At 39.6% G+C, this 22,565-nt stretch overlaps 1 pseudogene; it reads left to right on the top strand.

Moving 5' to 3' along the window:
* The first annotated feature begins 1,513 nt into the window (after positions 1 to 1,513).
* Positions 1,514 to 15,458, top strand: LOC119882754 (annotated as a pseudogene).
* The last annotated feature ends 7,107 nt before the right edge of the window (positions 15,459 to 22,565 follow it).

Here is a 22,565-nt window from a genome sequence, read left to right as displayed (position 1 = left end):
CAGTGGCCCATCTGTTACCCAAAGCTGTCAACTTGGGGGAAACACTGCCCTGCTGTCATCCTCTTGCACTCTATATGCTGCTTAAATGTTGGATTACTATTTCTTATTTCATGGGCTATTTGGTATTTTGGAGTAATGCATAGTCTATAATAGTTTTTAAAACAAAGTTTAACATTTTAAAAGTTCAATATATCAATGTTTCCTAAGTCAATTAGTAATCCTGTTAAATAGCCTACTTGTGATATCAATACTGACCAAAGTAATTAGCAGCCCTAAATGAACATTTAAATTAATTCATGAAATTATAGAACATTTGTTGTGTGAAACTGCACCTCTACCTTCTTCCTGTACTGGCTAGTGATTCATTAAAAAAAAAAAAAAGGAAAATATATATATATATATATATATAATTTTTTTGTTTGTTTGTTTTTCCTTGAAAAACCACTGATGGCAGAGGCATCAGTGTGTGAATGCGTTGATTATAAAAGGTCAAAAGCGCTTTACATAGTTGGAAAGACTAGACAGGTGCCATATAAGTACAGACCATTTCCCAAGTGTCCCTGAAATTTCGAGTGACTAGCTGAGGGTCAGAATCCAGCTGTTAAAGAATAATTATATTGTTGATTTGGAATAAAGATTCATCTGAATGAACAGAAATCTGAGTAAAAATATTATTAATAATGAATAATACTACTTATTGTGCTGCATTTAACCTCCTGCATTCAAGTAACTGAACTTTTAATATTATCAGATGATCAGCATAACATGTTGCCATCAGTTAAAAAGCCTTCAATTCATCAAAGACAAGTGGAATTTGCTGGATTGGTTATCTTTCATTTCATTTGTGTTCTGTATCATTTCATTTGAATATTTTAAATCACCTAACCAATGATCTTTTTAAAGATTATAAATTTGTGAGTACACAGCAATATGATGGTTGTTGTCATACAGCGTGTTCTCATGTAGCTGTGCACGAACTTAGCCCGATCATCAGGAAACCATACCTGTTAAGACTTGCAGTCATGTAGACTACATACTGTACTCTACAACAGGAAGAGCAGATTTTTCAAAGGAATTTAGTTGTGTATCTTCTTGTTTTGAGTTGTACAAGTTTTCCTGTTTATAATTTCTTTCAAAATTGTAATCCATCAAATAACCAGATAGATGTGCAAAGGCTTGTGAGGTTTTGTGGAGGTAACTGGGGAGGTATTGTTCAATGTATAGAAATGTATAAAATTCTTCTGTTGGAGGAAAACGGTCTACCCGCAACATTGAGTTTATGACTTAAGTTCATTCTCTTAAGTCAGATGGAAGTAATATGTATAAGTAATATAGTTTAGCCAGATCAGAATGTACATGGTACCACAAATATGTTCAGTCAGATTCTATCTCTGTTTCAACCTGCTGTTTGCAGCCCCGGGGAATGAAAACAAGCACTGAGTGTTTCCCTCAATCTCACATTTTGTTGTTCTGACTAAAGTCCCTCCCACATATTGTCCTTATCTTTTTCTCTGAAAAACATCCCCCTGCTCTTGCTCTCATTTAAATCCACTCTTCTCTCCTGTCAAGCTGTTTTCCTGGTGGATTGCCTGTTTGGGATACTGCTGTGCCAGAGTGTAATACAAGCAGAAAACAACTTTCAGGTAAACATGTAACTTGTTTTTTTTTTTGTTGGTTTTGTTTGTGATGAAAATCAGCAGACTTTTTGTAATGCATATGTAGCACACAGGAAGGATTATTGGTAGGGCCGTGATCTGATTGGTTGGTTAAGTCGGTTGGTTCGGCTGCTGGAGCAAAAGTGAGGTGTTTAAAATGAGACTCAGAGACCAAGGATTAGATGTAAGATGATGCCGGCTTCTTATATTTGAAGATATGTATAAAAATATTGGTTGGTACCAAAAATGAAAAAGTGCAATAATAAAACAAGTATTGAACAAAGCGATTATTGATATCACAATCAGGCTATGACATCAGCATGAAATGCTTGCTTTCCAAAATTTAAAGTGAGTATTTCACTCTTTGAAGTAGTTCTATAATTAAATTCCCGGGTGCACCCTTTAAACCTGAATTTCTGTTAATAACACCACATTCAAGTTTGTTCAGATCCGGTTCAATAGTACAATCCAGTAGAATTCACACAGTACAACAGTAACCCTTAACTGCAGGAATGATTCCTACTACTCAGCTCCAAATTCTCAGTCCCAAGGTGTGAACAGGTGAGTTTGTTTAAGTGAGTCCAAAGTCCAAACCAAAAATTGGATGTATCGAAGGTAAGTCAGAGTTCAGAGTTCCATAGGGTTGGTGTATGTATGTGTGGGGGGGAAGGAGTGTGAAGGAGTGTGAAGGTGAGTGAAGGGGTTTTGTGTTGTAGTGGGGCCTACCACACCGCAAAGTGCAGTAGTAGCGGGACAGGTCCCGTGATCCTGAAGAGGGAATGTCTCCCACAATCATTCAAGAGGGACGGCTCGCCATCAATTTTCATCCGCAGATCCAATCCAGACAATGGAAGAAGAAACACGCGCACACACAAAAAAAACCTGACCTGTCAACAGACAGGGTCAGAGAAATATTCACTGCTTAAGTCTCATGCAATAATATACACTACATGACATTCACAATACACAACGATATACATACTGTGGGTGTTTACTTTCTGTGCCTCTCTCAATATTCAGCATATAAACATAAATAACTTGGCTGCACACAACCAGATAAGCTGCACAAATTAGCTGCACGTTAGAACAATTAAAGTTTTGATGCAAGTGCAAAATAAAGTAAGATGAGTTTACACATTAAACAACACAGTAAACCAGCTTGTTCAACTAAAAGTGTAGCTTCATATTCACTAAGTGCACATAAATAATTTAAGGTACAAAGTAAGTGAAATTCTTAAGTTGAAAATTAACATTCTCACCGATTTCACCAGAGCGGCTGGACACACACACCCAAAATGGCGGCGCCCAGTAAAGCCACAAGGTCTTCTAAAACCGAAACATACGAGACCGTATGCAACTTTCAGTACTTTCTCTCAGTGCAAAATAAATTAGCTTTCACAGTAAGGTGATAAAGAATGAACAAAAACAGTTTTAAATGAATTACCTCGCTCTTGAATCAGCAAAGACTGCGCGTCGCGGGAAATCCTACTGACATCAAAGCTACCGACGCTGCTAGTAGTCTCTCAAACGCTATATCTAAACACTGAACTTACAACTAAATTCTTACAGCAGTTAGCTACCACGTTTGTAGTGTTGAAGTTAGCCTCAGTGTAGTTCGTTTTTAGCTGTATTTTCTCCAGGTTTCTCCGTTTTTCACAGTTTTCATCCTCTACAGCAGCACTTCTGTCTCTCCACACACACAGCAGCGGGAAAAAAACAAACTTTCGCTCGCTCCCAGAGACGCGGGAGCAGGTGGGCGGACCTACCTGCTGTCAGCTGATTGGCCAAACTAACCTGTCGGTCTATTTTGCCCTGGTAACTGAATTTTAACCCTCAAGTAGCATTTCAAGAATAAAATCACTCTCATTCAGATTTTTATAGGCTTTTCCTATTTTTGAACCTAGATCATTTCATCTGTGTTACACATACTATTACCGGATTTACTTTTTGTCTCTGAAGCGTTGATCTGTTGTTGTTCTCACTTTATTGTTGTAGATGTGTAACATAAACAGGAAGCCATCAGTAGTACTTTATTTTTTGTTTTAATGTCTGTCAGCTCTCTTTCTATTCCCACAGGACAGCCAGACTGACACAGCATATATCCATCCAAGAACAATTGTTAAACCTCATGTGCTAACAAACCACTCCCCTCTTCATCTGATTTTCAGAGCATCAGTTCTTCTCACCATGTCCACCAAGCCCACACCATCCCACCTTGAGAAAGCCTACATGACCCTGATGAGAGGCTTGAGAGAGCTGGACTTCCGGGGTCCTTGTGTTCCCAGTGAACTGGTGCTGATTGGAGACCATGCCTTTTCCTTTAGCAATGAACAGCCAAGGCCAGGTCCTGATGGCTGCCTCTCTGTACGGCAGTGGAAGGATTGTGGTCCTGGGTCATGAGGGCTACCTGACCGCCTTTCCTGCTCTGGTAGAGAACGCTGTGACCTGGCTGAGAGGAGATGGATCTGAAAACTTGTCTGTGGGGGTCCACAAAAACGTCAAGGCAGTCTCTGATAATCTCAGCAAATCCAGCTTCCAAGCAGAAGTTGTGGGGGCCTTTAGTGGCAACGTGGGGGTGTATGTGACTGATGCCTACAGCGTGGGTGCAGACGTAAAGGACCTGGTGGCCTTTCTGAAAGCTGGAGGAGGAGTGCTGATAGCAGGGCAGGCATGGAACTGGGCTGCAAATCACCCCAAGGAGAACACGCTGCTTCAGTTTGAAGGCAACAAGGTTTCTGGTGTGGCAGGGATCTACTTCTCTGAGCGCTATGGAAAAGTAGAGTGCCTTCCTGTCTACCCTCAGATCCCATCTTCCTGGATGGCTATAGTGTGAGTGTATACTTTTTTTTACACATTTGGTTCATGGTTGTGTAATGGCAGCATATCAGTCAATATTCAAACTTCAAGAAAAGTAACAAGCAAAGATGAGTCTATAAGAATTCTAGCATCTCTGGTAGGTTGTATGTAGCCATACCAGTGACTTGCTCTATCATGCTGTTGTAAACGCAATGATCAACATCTCAGTTGAAAATTTTAGTTTCCTAACTAACAAATAGTTGTGCCTAATAGGAATGTCATTAATTTTTGAGGGTCAAAAAAGAGAGTCATTCTTGGGCCTACATGGAACCCTCCATGCAGGCTTTGGTCGGCCTCACTGTTTACCCCCTCGTCAGAAACCAATGGGTGACATCACGGACACTATGTCCATTGTTTTATACAGTCTATGCTATTCATCCATATGAATGGATGATTACATGTCAGCCGTAAGACTGACAAAATCAGCCTTCTAGGTCAGCCTTGACTTTCTCCTTAGCAGTGTTGTACTTATCACTGACCATTTCCTTCAGCACCTTTCTAGAGGGCAGGTTGTAGTTTGGATCCAGCTTACTGACAAAGGCCCTGAAGCCCTCGTCTTCCACAATAGTGAAGGGCTTTAAATCTTTCATCACCATATTCACCAAAGCCTCATCCAACTTCATCGGTTTGCCTTTTGAAAGAACATTAAAACCTGTTGGACAGAATTATTGAAACTGAGCAAATGTAGCTTGAAATAGTGCCTAGGGTGGTGCATTATCACTATAGGCTATTATAGTGTATAGTATTAAGCTGGATGTACAAAAGCATTGCCCAAATACAATGAACCCAATGAGCGCAGCATTGGCAGAATATAATGAATACAATGAGCTCAGTTTTGTAAAGGTTCTGCTCAATCTGCAGTCACATTTCATTCAAATAATATTTATTCAAATAATTACATCCATCCATCCTCAACCGCTTATCCTGTGTACAGGGTCGTGGGGGGCTGGAACCAATCCCAGCTGACATCAGGCGAAAGGCGGGGTACACCCTGGACAGGTTGCCAGTCCATCGCAGGGCTATTCAAATAATTATGTTAACTAAAATAACTATTACGTAAAACACAATTATGGAATCGTTACTGGTTATTGCTTAGATGAACAGATATAAAACATTTTTATTCAATACATGGCCCGTTTTGACCACCAGCTGTATTGTAATATTCAAATATTTAAAGTGTTATTGTGATTTGGACATTGAGTTGTAGATGCATTACCAGGTCAGCATTTTGAAATCGAAATCTGAGGACTTTCTTATTGAACACATTGGGATTTAATCTAAATTATCTTTCAAACAATGCATACCTTTCTTAGATGGCCCAGCACCAGCAGCAGGCCTATGTACTGGGGGAATGTTATCACCCTCTGTACCCTCTAAATGGCAGGATGAGAACTCAAATTTAATGGTGCATCATGGAGGATGTATTGTTGCAGTAGGCAAGTTGCCTAGCACAAATCATACACCTCACTTTATTTGGGATTTAAATGGAAATGTTGTCACACATGAGATTGGGATCAGGATTTGTTGTGAATTATTTTGGAGCATTATAGCCCAAATTGTTATCATTAATTATTAGAGCAATGGTGGTCTACATTGTCATCATTTAAAGTGTTATTTTATAGTGTAAAGTTAGGATCACAGTGCTAAAACTCTATAGCTCTGAGTGTATGTGCTCCTTTTTGTATCTAACTGCCCAGACAAGATAGCATCAAAAACACGTGCTGACAAGGAAAATATAGAAGCAGATTTTGTGAAAATTGTATTACAAAACATACATCAATATAGTCCATCACAGTAAGACTGTCCTGTTTCTAGCACGGAGCAAAAACAACACCAGTTTATTCCACAAAAGTCAGGTTATGGATGAAATGGCATGATCAAGCGGGGCATGCAAAGCACAGAGAGGAGGAGCAGGCAGTCAGGGAATTTCCCAGACTCAGGTGCAGTAGGAAAGAGAGCCAAGAGATGATATGAAGCCAAGAAACACAGCTATAAAAGGAGGTCCAAAAGGAGGTGAAAGTCAGTCGTTACATGGTTCTCATGTCGACTTGGCTCTATTTTGCACCGATCTCTGACACATTCCGGTGGAACTTTTGTATTCTAATTGGTGTCTGTTTTTGCTGATAAAAAAAATGTTGGTAAAAGTTCAAGTTTTCTTATCTGTCCCAAGTCTTGAATTTTTACACGACAGATTCTTCATCTTAATCTACACTACCTTACTCTTACCTATCTTGTGCTATCTGTCGCTATCACTATATATATGTCACTACTAGATGTGTGGTTTGTTCCAAACACCGCCAATCAAGTGTAGAATTGACAGGTATGCCACCTGCCGAAACACTGTACTGAACTAACTGAAGCTTCAATTAACCATAGTCATTTGACAGTGATGCTTTAAACAACGATTTGGAGCAGTGTTTCGAAAGATTTGTGCTTCATGATCTGGCTTGAAACATCAATATCGAGTGTCCCATCCCTACTATGAGTTCGTGTGAGTTATTTATTTTCCTTAACTCCTTTTATTGGTTTGGTCGTTTTTGTTGTTTAGTTATATGTGTACTGCATTAAACTTGGTTTCTATTTTCCGTCCAAAAACAGCGGTCCTTTGTGTCAACAGAGACTGTCTGGCGGGCCGCCATCTTGGTGATGTCGGCTTAGCCAAAAGTTTAGTTTCTGTTGTCAGATTGAAGTAGAGAAGAAGAGTTTGCTTTGGCGGAGGCGGTCTTTATCGGCCTCTGCTGGCGACCCGTAGGAGCTACACAGACATGCAAGAGGTCAATCAATTCGTCTCTTCAGAATGAAGAGAAAGAGCCCTGTAGGATGTTCTGTTCTCAAGCTGTCGCCTGCATAGAGTGCTTTTGCTCATATATATTTACTTTTTTTTATCAATATTTCAATGTTGTTTTCAATATACGTGGTCGTATGGAGAGAAATGATCTTTTGAAGATAACTCCCAATAAAAGTGAACATATAATCAGTAAATATGGCCAAAACATGGACATTCGCCTGGTATATTTTTGAAAGATTGTGTAATAACTGTTGTAAATCAGTTTCTTTTCATCAAATTTACAGTTACAGTTGTATTCCAGGTGTATTAGAAGATATTCAGGTGCATTATAATCTAACTTATGGTTGGTTTTGATGGTTTATTACATTAAAATATAGCTAGAAGATATCATATAGATAGAAAATATCATGTTTTTTATGTATTTCATCTCCATGTAGTCTGTAATGGTAAAATAAATATGTTAATGTACAGTGGATTTATAATCCTTAGCTTCTGACCTTTCAAAGGAGACCAGGATTATGCATCTAGGCCTAATGGTAGAGGAGATATTACTGATTTATTTTGGGCATGTTATTTTAGGCATTTTTCCTGGAAATAGGAGCCAGGGTCCATGTTAATGGAATTATATAATATACTGTATCTGTTATACTTGACATCGATCTTTTCTCTTCCTCTTCACTCTTTCAAATGCAGAACTGGTAAGGATTTTAAGGATGACCTGGAGTTCTTACTCCAGGGGGTTTCAGAGTTTGACCTCAACACTAGAGCACTACCTTCTGAGGTTCTGGTCCATGGACCACTAGCCTTTCCCATCGAGACCACAGACGATGGACGGGCATTCCTGGCAGGAGCCTACTATGGGCAGGGACGAGTCATTGTGGTTACACATGAAGAATTTATGGGATACGAGGTAGAGTTTAAATTAAAGTTAAGTTTTAGAATGATTTACTACATAAGTCAAATTAAGCACATAATGAGGTTTTGCTCAATTGGCACGTTTTATACCTAAACTATATGTGCAAATTGTCATTATGTGCTTTTCTAAATTTTCTAAAACCAGTCTTTGATGTAAATGATTACTTTACCTATTTATTTGTTACTATTCTAACCGCCAGCAGTGGACCTTGTGTGTTAAATAATGAGACGTGTGCTGATCTGTCAAATCTTATTATGTGATTAACAAACTACTGCCCTTATCACAGACATTTGCTCCATTTTGGAACAATGCCATTCATTGGTTGGATGAAGGCCGGCAGGGGATCGTTGGTGTAGTGCACGATCCAGCACTCCAAGTTCTCAGCAAGTCAGGGTTACAGTGTGAGAAGACAGACTTCAGAGAAGACCTGAGTGTATTTGTGTGCACGGCGTACAGCGATAATCATGTGGAGGAAATCCAACACTTTGTGGCAGAGGGAGGAGGCCTGCTGATTGGTGGACATGCCTGGTACTGGGCACAGACGCACCACGGGCAAAACCCAATGATAGATTTCTCAGGTATGATAATACACCACAAGAGTTTTATTATATACTTCCCAGTTCATCCCATTATAAACCCAAAACATAATGCATGCTAAGCAAATTCCAGAAACTACTGTCCAAGCACACATGCTGCTGTGATAATGTCCTAGGTGACGACTCATAATAATAATATTATTATACATTTTACTTTTTAAGCGCCTTTCAAGTCACTTAAGGACACTAAAACAAAATCCAGGTAATACAGTATATACATATTAGAAGTAGCAGGAATATTGTAACAAAATAAACAAATACATTGATAATATACTGTGCATGTTATTAAACACCGAATAAATCAATAATATGCATATTACGAAGCACGAGGAAAGGCTAATCTATACATGTGAGTTTTGATTTAATTAAACCAACATATGTACACCAAGGAGAAGGGCGTTACGGTTGTCTAATCGGGATGTGACAAAGGTGTGGATGAGTCTTTGTTGTCTTAGTAATATGTTTGATATGTTTGTCACTACATCAAGATGTTTGACCTCAGCAGCAGAGAATGTAATAAAACCAGGGGTTGACAAGTTTAGATGACATTTTGAGAGCAAAGAGGAGAGCCTCAGATGTATCCTGATTAAGTTTAAGATAATTGCAGACTATCCAATAGTTATTATATTTTTGCAGTCTGTGTGTCCAAAGGCTTGGTGTGTATGTTCTTACATGTTGTCTATTTTCTGTTTTAATTTCTACAGATAAATCAAAAACTGTAAATTAAAACACAAAAGACAACCATGTCATCTATAATGACTGTATGAGGTTATACTAACAGGGTTTTCCTAGAAATTAAATTTGTGGAGAGCATCAAAACTGACTAACTTACTTTATCCAGATCTAATGGTTGTAGTTCGTCCCCAGTGGACTCCTTTAGCAGGTTTAGTCCTTAAGCTTTTATTAGCTGCTCTAGCTTGTTCAGCTATTTGTTCAGATACGGTAATAATAATGGTAAATATGATGTGAAATCCCTCACCCTGACAGCAGGCAGGAATGCTAGGAGATAGGGCAGACAAGAGATTCTGGTAAATATGCGTGCAAAGACGGAATGTACTGTATATGGGGTTGTGGTGATGTGTGCTAAATTCATGTTCTCATAATCCAACTCAGTCCCAGTCAGATCACAGTAGTTTGCTGGAATGTCTTTCAGGGAACAAGATCCTGAACAAAATGGGCTTAAGCCTGTTGGGGACAACAATCAAAGGAGGTTTATACAAGGCCCCTGTGCCCAGCCAGGCCATCAAAGATACCTACCACTTCCGCAACCTTCTGTACTGCTTCGCTGGCCATATAATCAATGGCAAAGAACTTAGCAAGGATGAGGAGGAATGTCTTAAAAAGCTGGGTGGGGACTGTGCCAAGTACTTGCACATGAAGGCTCATGACTGCTCCTCCTATATGCAGATTGTGTCCACCCTCACTGACATCTTAATGAAGTCAGACATGCCTCAGGTGAGTTGACAAGATACTGTAACATGAATGCTTTAGAAAACATTCCAGTAGAACAGCACAAGGCTAACAACCAATCAGATGTATTAGAGCAACATCTTTTATATTCCTTATTTATTTTTTTTGTAGGTGTGTGACAGCTGCCCTGCAAAGACTCCCAAAGACCACCTACTCCTCAGTGTGGCAGCAGAGGTATACAATGTTTGCCTAGATCCTGACAGCCTCCTGCCCTACATCATCAAGGATAACCCATTGCTGCCAGTTGTTTACAACCACAGGATCAAGATTAATGTTAACACAGCAGGTCAGACCTTGTTGTAGACAAATATGTGAACTATTCATGAATTATGTTTTGTACTTTTACATTGTATAAATCTATGTAAATTAGGGCTGCAACTAACGACTATTTTGATAGTCGATTACTCTATCAATTATTGAAACTGTCACAAACTGGCTCAGGAACTGTGACAAAGAGGTCCACGCAAGGTACATAGCTAAAACAAGTATAATTTATTCAAACTCAAATAAACGCAAGTGCAAAAGAAGATACCACAACATGGATGTAACCTGCTGGAAGGGAGAGACCGAACTGAAAACATGGGCCACCTCTTATCGCCCATGTCAGCTGACGACCATCCCAATTCAGCCAATTGCCTGCTGAGGTTGGCAGGACAATCTCCAAACAGTGGGAGGGGAATCTCAAAACAAATAATTGACTATTTGGATTATGAATCACAAAATGACACAATGCCTCTTATTTAGCTATCACCTTTTAAATTAAACTTGAGGTTGGTTTAGGAATGTGCTAATTAACAGTCAAGACAATAAAATGAATACTGCTTTCAAAAATACTACTTTTATAAACGTTTCTTTTGCAGCAACAGAAAGCTCTTTCATGTACCAAACATGTACTGTATATACAGTAAGAAACAATTGTGTGTGCGCCCTGATCTGAACAGCTGATCTGCTGTCTAGTGGTGGAGCAGTTTACACGACGGTGCTGCAACACACCGGGACAAACTGACATCATATTTATACTAAGGAATAACTTCATATGTCACATCCGCCAAACTTAGAAAGGAGTAATAATAACGATTTTGTAGTAGACAGCGTTCCATAAAGTTTATATTGTTTCTCCTAACTCAACAGGGAGTCTGGGGTTGATTAGCCGCCACCTCACGCATAGACAGGAGAACTGTTTCCTTTTCTCTTTTTATTTAGAAAGTATGAAACTGTGATTTATCTTACGCAATCGGCAGCAACACGTTGTCCAGCTGTAAATGTCGCTATGAGCAATGCATCATTTATCTTTGTAAAGTTATGGCACATCTGAAAGCAAACAGGACCATTGTATATCATAATTATTTGCTACACTAACAACTATTAACAATTCATTGACCAAGGGAAAATGTATAGAAAAACAATATAGCTCAACACGTGAAGTACTCTTCAATATCCATAGAGTCGACGTTTCGTGCCTCCTCTCCAGATGCTCCGGCATAACTGACATGCTGCCAGGCCAGGAGAGCTGGCTTTGCAAATGCTGCAGTCCACAACCTTTTTGGCTGAGTGAAGAGTCAAATGCTCCCACACTCCTTGTGCAGGTGTTAATGCTATCGCTGATGTTGTGTTGTTTTATTAACTTTACTGTTCACATCACTTTACTCCGTTAAGCTGACGGTGTCCCGATGATGTCATGAACGAATTGATTATTAAATTTGTTGGCAACGAACAATTTTTGTTGACTAAGTCAATTATTTGTTGCACCCCTAATGTAAATATGACTGAGTTTTGTGTGTGTGTGTGTGTGTGTGTCAGGAGGGAAAGAGTGGATCAGTACAGGACTCTACCTCTCTCCTGGTATGAAGACCTACATGACCATACCAGCAGAGATAGTCAACAAGGAATGGAAGGTATGTCACAAAATTGAGTTCATTGTGTTTCTGTTAACGTTGTGCCCCCAATGAAGGGCCAGGCCACAACATGCAAGCCTCATTCCCCTACAGCAAATAGGCCCACCCCTAACACGTTTCCGTTCCCGCTCCCAGTGCAGTCCAGACCTCAATGCAACTGAACTCAGAGGCAGACAGTGCAAGTCATTCAGTCCTCTCAGGTCATTCATACTTGAATGAACTGCAGTCATCATCATATCCAGCTTTCCAGCTTTGCATCCTTTTATTTATAGTAAAATCAACACTTAATCAGTAACACAATTCCATGTCTTCCCCAGATCCAGATAGGATGTCAAACAGACCATCTCAACGCTGCAGAGTTGAAGAGAGCACCATGTGTTCATGAACGATTTCCTGTTACCTCAGAGGTGATGCAGGTGTGGAACCTGTGGGGTGGACTCATCTACCTGGTAGCCCCACCCAAAACGCAAGTGTACGGGGTAGAGGTCACAGTGCAGATGGCTGTACCTGCGCCGTACTATAGCTCAGGTGAGTCTGTGATGGTGGGTATGTGCCTGCTGATACGTTTATTCTCAGGGGGGTAAATAGAAGGTGTGTAGTGATTTTTGTCCATTATAGTAGGGGATAATATGGTTGTTTTGGGATTCAGGGCAGTGTAAGTAAGAAGTTGTAATGCAATATCATTAGTTCTCACCAAATGTCAGTTGTGATGGACAATTCAAGTGAAATAGTTTCAGTTTAGCAGGAGTCCCTTTAAAATATATAATTTTACAAAGTTGCACAATAATTCTTTGATGTGATTTGAATCCCTCCCTTTTTTTTTTCAGGTGTGACAACTGCAGCTGATTGGTTGTTGTTGCGCACAGCCCCTGCACCCTGGGCAGAGTTGGAGTTTGACAACATCATCCTTACTGTACCATCAGAAGTTATTCGGGACCTAGAGCGCCCTGATGAGCTGGCGGCACTCTGGGATGACATCATGAGGGGCATTGCAGATCTTGCTGCCATCCCACACAAATTTCCCCGCAAAGAACGTTTTGTTACTGATGTGCAGATTTCCCATGGTAAGTATGTTTGACTTTGACTGTTTTGAAAGTCCCAGAGAGATGGAGCCTGTCCCGGCTCACACTGGGTGAGAGGTAGGTGCACCATGGACAGATCACCAGTCTATCACAGAGCTAATACAAAAAGACAGACAATTATTCACATCACACCTACGAGCAATTTAGAGTTTCCCCAAATCTGCATTTCCATGTTAACGCCAAGGGGGAACTGCTCAGTGCTAACTGCTGTCCTGGAATGTACAGTATATTGAAAATAAATCACCAGGACTCTCAGGGACATCAGATGACATCAGGTACATACTGCATTATGACAGTGTTTTGAGTTTAAAAAAATGCAACACTACTTTAAAATTACTAATTGAATAATGAGTTTTGTAACATCACATGCTAATATGACACTTTTGATTTGTGCATTGATCTAATTGCATGCATATGCACTACAATGTGATGTTTCTCTACCATAGATATGAAACCCTTAATATCTGTTTCTCTATTCAGGTTGGATGCATTCAGGTTATCCTATCATGGCACACAAGCCCACAGCAGCTGAGCTTGTCAGCATTGACCTTGCTAAGAGTAAAGGCCTGTGGGGCCCCATACATGAGCTTGGACACAACCAACAGAGAAGCTGCTGGGAGTTCCCACACACACCACAGAGTGTACATGCAACCTGTGGTCAGTGTATGTGCATGAAGAGGTGCTGAGGATCAACAGGGAACAGGTGGAGTAAATTAGTTTAATTTAGTTGATAAAACCAGACTCCAATGACGAAAACAGCCTGGTCTTAAGGTCTATAGTGACATATTTTACATCAATAGATTTTACAAAAGACTACTCTTTTTATCTTATGTTGAGAAAAGTTTTTGGCTTTTCATTTGGATTACATTATTTTACAATCACATCATTTCATCTTGGTCCAACGCAGGCTCACCCAGATATGAATTCAGCAAATCGAAACAGTCGAGCAGAGGAGTATGTTAAGGGGGGCAAGAAACTCAGCAACTGGCAAATGTGGGTTGCCCTGGAGACATATATGCAGGTGAGAGAGAATGAATGATGTTGCACCCTGTAGAGAAACAATGTTACACTGGAGTCAGCATTTAAACAGAACTGCGCCCCTTCAGAGGCTAAAAAATTAACAAAAAAATTCAAGAAGACTGAAAGTCTCTGGCTCCATTCAGCTCAGTGAGGCTTTAGTTGCCAATATTCACCAAACACCAAAAATGTTCTATTCTTCTTTCTATTTCTATTCTTTCCTCTACTTCTGGCTCCTTCCATGTAGCTCCAGGAAAAGTTTGGCTGGGATGCCTTTAAGAAGGTGTTTGCTGCCTACCACAAGATGTCCAACTTTCCCAATGACAACAACGGAAAGATGAACCTGTATGCAGAGACCTTCTCCCAGACTGTGGGGATGAACTTGGCTGGATTCTTCAAGGCCTGGGGCTGGCCCATCGAAACAGCCACTGAAGAGAAACTCTGCAACCTGCCTCCCTGGAGTGACCACCCCATGGTCCAGTATGACTGAACATCAGACTGCTGCTGATTAACAGTGTGGGGAGATGGGTTCACTGAGTACCAAATTAATGATATTAAGTATTTATGGGGTAATTCATTTAACTGACTTTGTTTTGTTTTTTTGTTATATTTTGAGACATGAGTTGCATAGTTGATCTGATATTTACAGCTTTTAAGTAGCTTCAGTTTGAAAAACATGTTGTTAAATGCTTTAAAATCAAAATACCAAAAAATGTAAGGTAATTTAATGAAGACAAGTGCTGCCAGGTTTTCTAGATAGAAAAACTGTGAAACTGTTTTATTTGGAAATGCACCATTAATACCTGTGCTTCATATCTGCTTCAGTACACCTGTCTCAGTCTCTATGAACATATATGCATACTGATGGTATACTCATCTTACGTGGGATTGTTGCCAAGTGCTTGCTCAGTATGGTCTAGACCTGCTCTATATGAAAAATGCAATTGGCATTTATTCATTTTGACACTTTTATCCAAAGCGGCTTACAATTGCTATTTACGTCAGAGGTCGCACGCCTCTGAAGCAACTAGGGGTTAAATGTCTTACTAAGGGACACAATAGTGGATGTGTTACAGTGGTGTCTCTCAGATCAAAGGCATGTGTCTGCCCCATCAACACCCCCATTGGGATAACTTTGGTGATAAATTGGCACTATATAAATAAAATTGGATTGTAATTATTATACTGGCATTGTTTTGTCTTATTCACACTCCATTCCTGTATCAAGGCAGAAAAAGGTCTCCGCAATTATCTTCCTGCATTAAATCCCAAAGGTATCTTTCTTCTGCGTAAGATCCTCTTACCATCTTTAGGTCTCTGTGTTAGGTGTCTCTGGCCAAGCTCTCTGTTTTTTCTTACTTTAAGAAATATCACAAAGGCAACTGTTTGTTGTTGTAACTTATTTGTTTGTTCAATTCTCTTCAATTTAAAACACAGTACCTAGCACTGGAACCTGTGCATTAGGGAGCTATTAAATTTCACAGTAAAAGGTGTTACAATCAGGGTCATAATAACACTTGTTCTTTTAGAGATGTGTAGATATTTCCATGGTTAACTCAGGATAATGAGTAATCTGAATGAAAATAAATAATATTACTTGTACTGTGCTGCACTTGACCTCCTGCATTCAAGTAACTGAACTTTTTCTGTTATCTGCTGAGTATTGGCTGCACATGTTGCCATCAGTTAAAACGCCTACTCGTTTTCATAATTTTCCAGGCCGAAGTCTTAGGTGTTGCCGTTGCTTGGGGAGTAGGCGCGAAGAGATCAAAAAGTAAAAGAGAGCAAGAGCTCACGGTGCTGTGTGAGGACTTTCGGGTCTCCTCTGAGATTCTGCGTTTTAAAGGTCTTAAAGTCTATTTGCGCGTGTTTTAATCAAATACCTTTCCACAATCAACTCTTAAATATCATAAATGCTTATACAGTTCTTAGTTTTAAGCATTTGATAAAAGGAAAGGAAAAGTTATTGTTAATCGTCCGTAACAATTACAATGGTTACCAGTAAAAATATTTCATAGTGATCATAGCTATTGGGAGAACAGATTAAATACCTGGAGAATACTGATTGTTAAACATTCTTACTTAGAAAATATATAAGAACATGGAATCAGATCACACACAATAAAACACAGAGTAATATAAATTAAGCACAAGGAGAGGTAGTTCTGAACAATGGCATGTAATACCTCTTTTGTTCTCTGGGGGGGCCACTGGTTTCATGAACGGACCTGAAAGTCTTTCATTACTTAAGCAATGGTTATTTAAACCTTAAATTATATAACACAGGATAATATTTCTGTACCATATTATTTCTAAGAAAGTATATAGGAAGGTGTTGAAGTATGGCATTAGTTAAACATAAAATACATGCAGGAATGTAAATGAGAATTGATGAAGATAAAGAGCACTGCAAATTAACTTCTTTATGGTTCTTTCTTTTCAACATAGTTTCTAACAAGAACAACATGATAACACAACTACTCAAAATTGCAAGGAGAAGCAAGGAGCGCTGCTAAATAACTGTTAAAGATTATTTAACTAAACAGAGCAATAAGGCATCTTGGGATGAGGTCCCCCTGAGTAAAATAACTAATCTCACCTCCTCTTAGGGAGACAAAGAGAGAGATGCTGAGGTTTTTCATTTGGCTTAAAATAATTAAATCATCACTGGTTGGGTTCCCTACAATCGTAAGATTAGCGCTTCAATCCCCTAGCGCTTCTCCTGGCTGCATGTTGAAGTGTCCTCAGGAAAGATACTGAACCCCAGATTTCCCCCGATGGCTGTTCCATCGGTGTTGGAAAGTCAGTTTCTTAAGATATCTCCCTTATTTAATGCCTTTCTAAATGAAATAGTACTAGGCTATATAAACAATCATTGAAGTGTTGCAAAATGAAGAAAGCCCTAAAACTCTATGAATAGTTATGTGATATCTATTACCTGAATGACCATTTCTGTCCTTATATCTCATTTCATTTCATTTTATTGTTTTTATTGTTGATTTTTCTTTTTTCTTTCTTTTCTTTCATTTTACTTATTCAAATTATCAAATTGTCTTTTCGGTCAGTCATTTTTGTATGTCCCTGGTGGGGGATAGATAGAAGATAGATGGATTGGCTTGGTTTCTTCACCCTCACTCCCACTGTGCAGGGCCTCAGAAATGTGGCTTTGCAAAACAGAATGGCATTGGACCAGATGCTGGCGATTCAAGGTAGAGTTTGCCACATTATTGGAACGGACTGTTGTACGTACATCCCAGATGTCTCAGACAATATAACTCATGTTGTCTCACATCTGAATGATCTGCTGCACAAAGTGAAAATACAGGACTTACAGAACATTGGGGGATGGGATACGTGGTAGTAGGCGGATGGAAGAATATGCTGATAAAAATGTTGACCCCCTGTTCATCATTGTTGGTGCTTTCCTCCTCCTGACATGCTATGTGATTCCTTATGTTAGATCTATGATTGCTTCAGCTATTAAATCTTATACGGGCCAGCAAATACTGACTTAGCTAACTGATACAATGGAGTGGATCCCACCTTTTAGTGGGGGAGAAAATAAAATAATCTGAATCTTTTTTTTTTTTCAAATATGTCTTTGCAAATACTTGAAATGTATTTGAATTTCTTACTAATTTGTAATCTTATTAATATGTATGAGTTAATCTTGCTTTACATTTTGAATTAGAAATGATTATGATTGTTATGACCCTAAGGGTCATGTGTTTGGTTTGAGTGTGTTCCTTCTCTCTCTCTGCTCTTTCAGGTAGTGACCCTTGTCCCCATGCCTCGGCTGCATGAGAGAGTGGCAGCAGCTGTGCCTGATCACCACTCAGGGCCTGGAGGTTGAGAAGGATTGCGTTTTTCACAGCACTCTCTGTTTTCCCCTTCTACCTGTTGAGAAACCAAACTCCAGTAAGCAGCTTGCTGCCAACCAGCCAGCCTAGCAGACTGTGGCAGACCATTCAACCAGTGGGTTGAACAACTGCTTGGTTTCTGTGAGTCCAGAACCATGTGTCTGGTTTAGCCTCATCAGTAGAGAGAGGACTTTTAGTTGTACCCTTGTTCAGTTAGTATTAAACGTAGCTCTTTTAGTTAGATAACCTGTGTTAATTACTGCCTTACCTACTTGGTCACTTTCTTCTTTTGAGAGATTAGGTTTATTTTGGTTTTCACTTTCTGTCAACATTATAATTTAATTTTTGGTTTGCACATGACCTTGACTTCCTTTCCTCTTTTTCCCCAGTTTTATTTTAAACATTGTTGCTCCTCCTCCCCCTAGACTTACCATCCGGAGGAATGTAACAATTATACATCTCCCATGACAGCTCATTTTTGACATCCGTGACAGACGGCCACTGTAGAAGCCCACTGCCACACACATATTTTGGTTTCTTCTGAAACCTCCTTTCTTGTCGGCGACATTATAATGTTCACACAACGAGGAAGTTCAATTGCGAATTTGAACTAGCTTTCAGTATAGTTGGTGCTGCAGGTAGTAATGCCATAATAATATAGTGGCAAATATCCATATTAAGTTCATTTTTTTATTCATTCATTCTTGTCAAAGATACCCTCTGAGCTGTTTAATAAACCAATCAATGTCAAGTACAGGGAGACGCAGCCCACAGAGACGATGACAACAGGACGCAAGTGTGTCATGTAAAGTCCTTTAGTGCGGTTGCAGAATTGCATTGTGAAACCAAACCTTAACTAACCGAATGTAGGCCTATCAAAACATGAACTTTGGTTTGGACCTTGGTGCGGACTTTCAGGTATGAAAGCCCCAAGATTTGCGTTTTTATTCATCATTTACCAGACTGGATTTTCCTTAATAAATGATAAAGTGCTGGATTTCTCCTACAGCCCATTACGTTGAATTTTAAATAGGAAAGCTGTAACTCCACGGGACAAAAAAAAAAAAAGGCTGCCTATGAAAATAGGTATAGATCAAATATACCGGTAAGACACAGTTTACTCATAACCCTGTGATTGTAAAGTCACAGTCACAACCAGTAGGTTAGCCTATTCATTTTATTTTATTTTTGGCAGTGGAAAATGCGTCTATGGGTTCAAACTGACTGTAAAGTTTTAGACGTCTAATTTACATTAATAAAATCTCGGGAATTTTGTATTTTTGTAATGCTGTCAAAACACATTCAGAAAATATGCAGCTAATAATGAAAAACTCACTTTAAACTACATTGAGGCCTGTTTGTTTCAGCTGCACCACAGTCATCCTCACTCAGAAATAGTCACATTATCTCCAGTATAACTACAATAGGATCATCATACAATCAGTGTGACTACAATATGAAAGATTACTGTTCATTGATCAGTTTTATACAGATGAGTTTAAATAGTGATAGTATACAGTGGGTACGGAAAGTATTCAGACCCCTTTAAATTTTTCACTCTTTGTTTCATTGCAGCCATTTTCCAAAAATCAAAAAAGTTCATTTTATTTCTCAGTAATGTACACTCAGCACCCCATCTTGACAGAAAAAAACAGAAATGTAGAAATTTTTGCAAATTTATTAAAAAAGAAAAACTGAAATATCACATGGTCATAAGTATTCAGACCCTTTGCCGTGACACTCATATTTAACTCAGGTGCTGTCTATTTCTTCTGATCATCCTTGAGATGGTTCTACACCTTCATTTGAGTCCAGCTGTGTTTGATTATACTGATTGGACTTGATTAGGAAAGCCACACAGCTGTCTATATAAGACCTTACAGCTCACAGTGCATGTCAGAGCAAATGAGAATCATGAGGTCAAAGGAACTGCCTGAAGAGCTCAGAGACAGAATTGTGGCAAGGCACAGATCTGGCTAAGGTTACAAAAAACATTCTGCTGCACTTAAGGTTCCTAAGAGCACAGTGGCCTCCATAATCCTCAAATGGAAGACGTTTGGGACGACCAGAACCCTTCCTAGAGCTGGCCGTCCGGCCAAACTGAGCTATCGGGGGAGAAGAGCCTTGGTGAGAGAGGTAAAGAAGAACCCAAAGGTCACTGTGGCTGAGCTCCAGAGATGCAGTCGGGAGATGGGAGAAAGTTGTAGTAAGTCAACCATCACTGCAGCAATCCACCAGTCGGGGCTTTATGGCAGAGTGGCCCGACGGAAGCCTCTCCTCAGTGCAAGACACATGAAAGCCCGCATGGAGTTTGCTAAAAAACACCTGAAGGACTCCAAGATGGTGATAAATAAGATCCTCTGGTCTGATGAGACCAAGATAGAACTTTTGGCCTTAATTCTAAGCGGTATGTGTGGAGAACACCAGGCACTGTTCATCACCTGTCCAATACAGTCTCAACAGTGAAGCATGGTGGTGGCAGCATCATGCTGTGGGGGTGTTTTTCAGCTGCAGGGACAGGACGACTGGTTGCAATCGAGGGAAAGATGAATGCGGCCAAGTACAGGGATATCCTGGACGAAAACCTTTTCCAGAGTGCTCTGGACCTCAGACTGGGCCGAAGGTTTACCTTCCAACAAGACAATGACCCTAAGCACACCGCTAAAATAACGAAGGAGTGGCTTCACAACAACTCCGTGGCTGTTCTTGAATGGCCCAGCCAGAGCCCTGACTTAAACCCAATTGAGCATCTCTGGAGAGACCTGAAAATGGCTGTCCACCAACGTTTACCATCCAACCTGACAGAACTGGAGAGGATCTGCAAGGAGGAATGGCAGAGGATACCCAAATCCAGATGTGAAAAACTTGTTGCATCTTTCCCAAAACGACTCATGGCTGTATTAGATCAAAAGGGTGCTTCTACTAAATACTGAGCAAAGGGTCTGAATACTTATGACCGTGTGATATTTCAGTTTTTCTTTTTAATAAATTTGCAAAAATTTCTACATTTCTGTTTTTCTCTGTCAAGATGGGGTGCTGAGTGTACATTACTGAGAAATAAAATGAACTTTTTTGATTTTTGGAAAATGGCTGCAATGAAACAAAGAGTGAAAAATTTAAAGGGGTCTGAATACTTTCCGTACCCACTGTATATAGTGAATAGTGAGCTCACAGTAAGTGTTTTCAGTGCAACTGTCCAGAGTCACAGTGTTATACCTAAAGACGGACATAGATTTTATTCTGTGCTGAGGATAAATCCACAATATGCAGAGATAACTCTCTGTCCTTACATTGATGACAGATTGATCATAAAAGCAGTCATGTTCAAGATCACGTTTGGATGAAAAACTAATAGCCATCCACCGGGGATTTTAAAGTTTTTAAAGACGTAAATGCGTTCAGATAATGTGCTTTGATATTGACAGCATGAATGAGGAAATGAAACGGTGTGTCAGACAGCCGCCTCAAGCTCCACAGAAGGGGAGGAGTTCGAGAGAAACTGACGGTTTTCCAGCTTATCCTGTGAAACCCAGAGTTTCCCTCACTTTAGCCTTAACATACTCAGAATTTTCACTAATCCCGCTTTCTGAAACTGTGTCTTTTATTGTTTTACAACATAACAGTGCTATGTACTATAGTACAGCCAGGACATAAATGTCTTTACAATAGATTTAGTGTAAGTGTCCTCCAGAGGACCTCTTAAAGACGTGTTCCAGTGTGCTGACCCTGAGATTAGGATAAAAGCTGCATGTGCTGAGACACAGCAGCTTACTTGGATTCGTGTGTGTCCCAGTCAGTTCCTTCTGCAGAAGACTTGAATAAAATCAAGTGTTTGCCTGAGCTGTTTATTTGAAAACTCAAATTGCCATCACAGATGTCATGATTTGAATATTATATACCTTTTGATGTTTAAAACAGAAGTTGAATAAAGGTCTGGGGAAAAAAAACTCTCAAATCTCGGCCAAACTGGGACTGACTAGTATTACCAAAACAAAAGGTATTCTCCATGTAAAGCACTCCAACAAGTATCATACAAAAAAGTAAACAAATAAAAAGCAATAACCGTGTGCGCCTCTTCAACCAAGTGCAGAAAGGTTATTTTGAGGTTGTATGTCGTTCTTCTGCATGCCCTGCTCTGCATCCACATTGTCTCTCCATAATGCCATGATTATGCCCTCAACTTTACTCTGGTCTTGTGACTGGTGACCCATTACTCTCTGTTATGTTAGTTGAAATAAAACCTTACATAAAAGAGGCCAACATTTTTAACTAACATTATTTAAATGGAACATTTTAAGATGCTTTTTCTGTTAATATTACACCTTTTAACATCTTAGTTATTTCACGATTTTCTTAATTTTTTAATGGCTGTATGAACTCAAATAATGATTTATTACAGAACATACAAAATAAACCTTTAATGAAACATG

This window comes from Micropterus salmoides, unplaced genomic scaffold, assembly GCF_014851395.1.
Source record: "Micropterus salmoides isolate LMB-PRFRI ecotype aquatic unplaced genomic scaffold, ASM1485139v1 Ms_hic_scaffold_3, whole genome shotgun sequence".
Classification (NCBI taxonomy): domain Eukaryota; kingdom Metazoa; phylum Chordata; class Actinopteri; order Centrarchiformes; family Centrarchidae; genus Micropterus; species Micropterus salmoides.
This window is presented reverse-complemented; position numbering and strand designations above follow the sequence as displayed.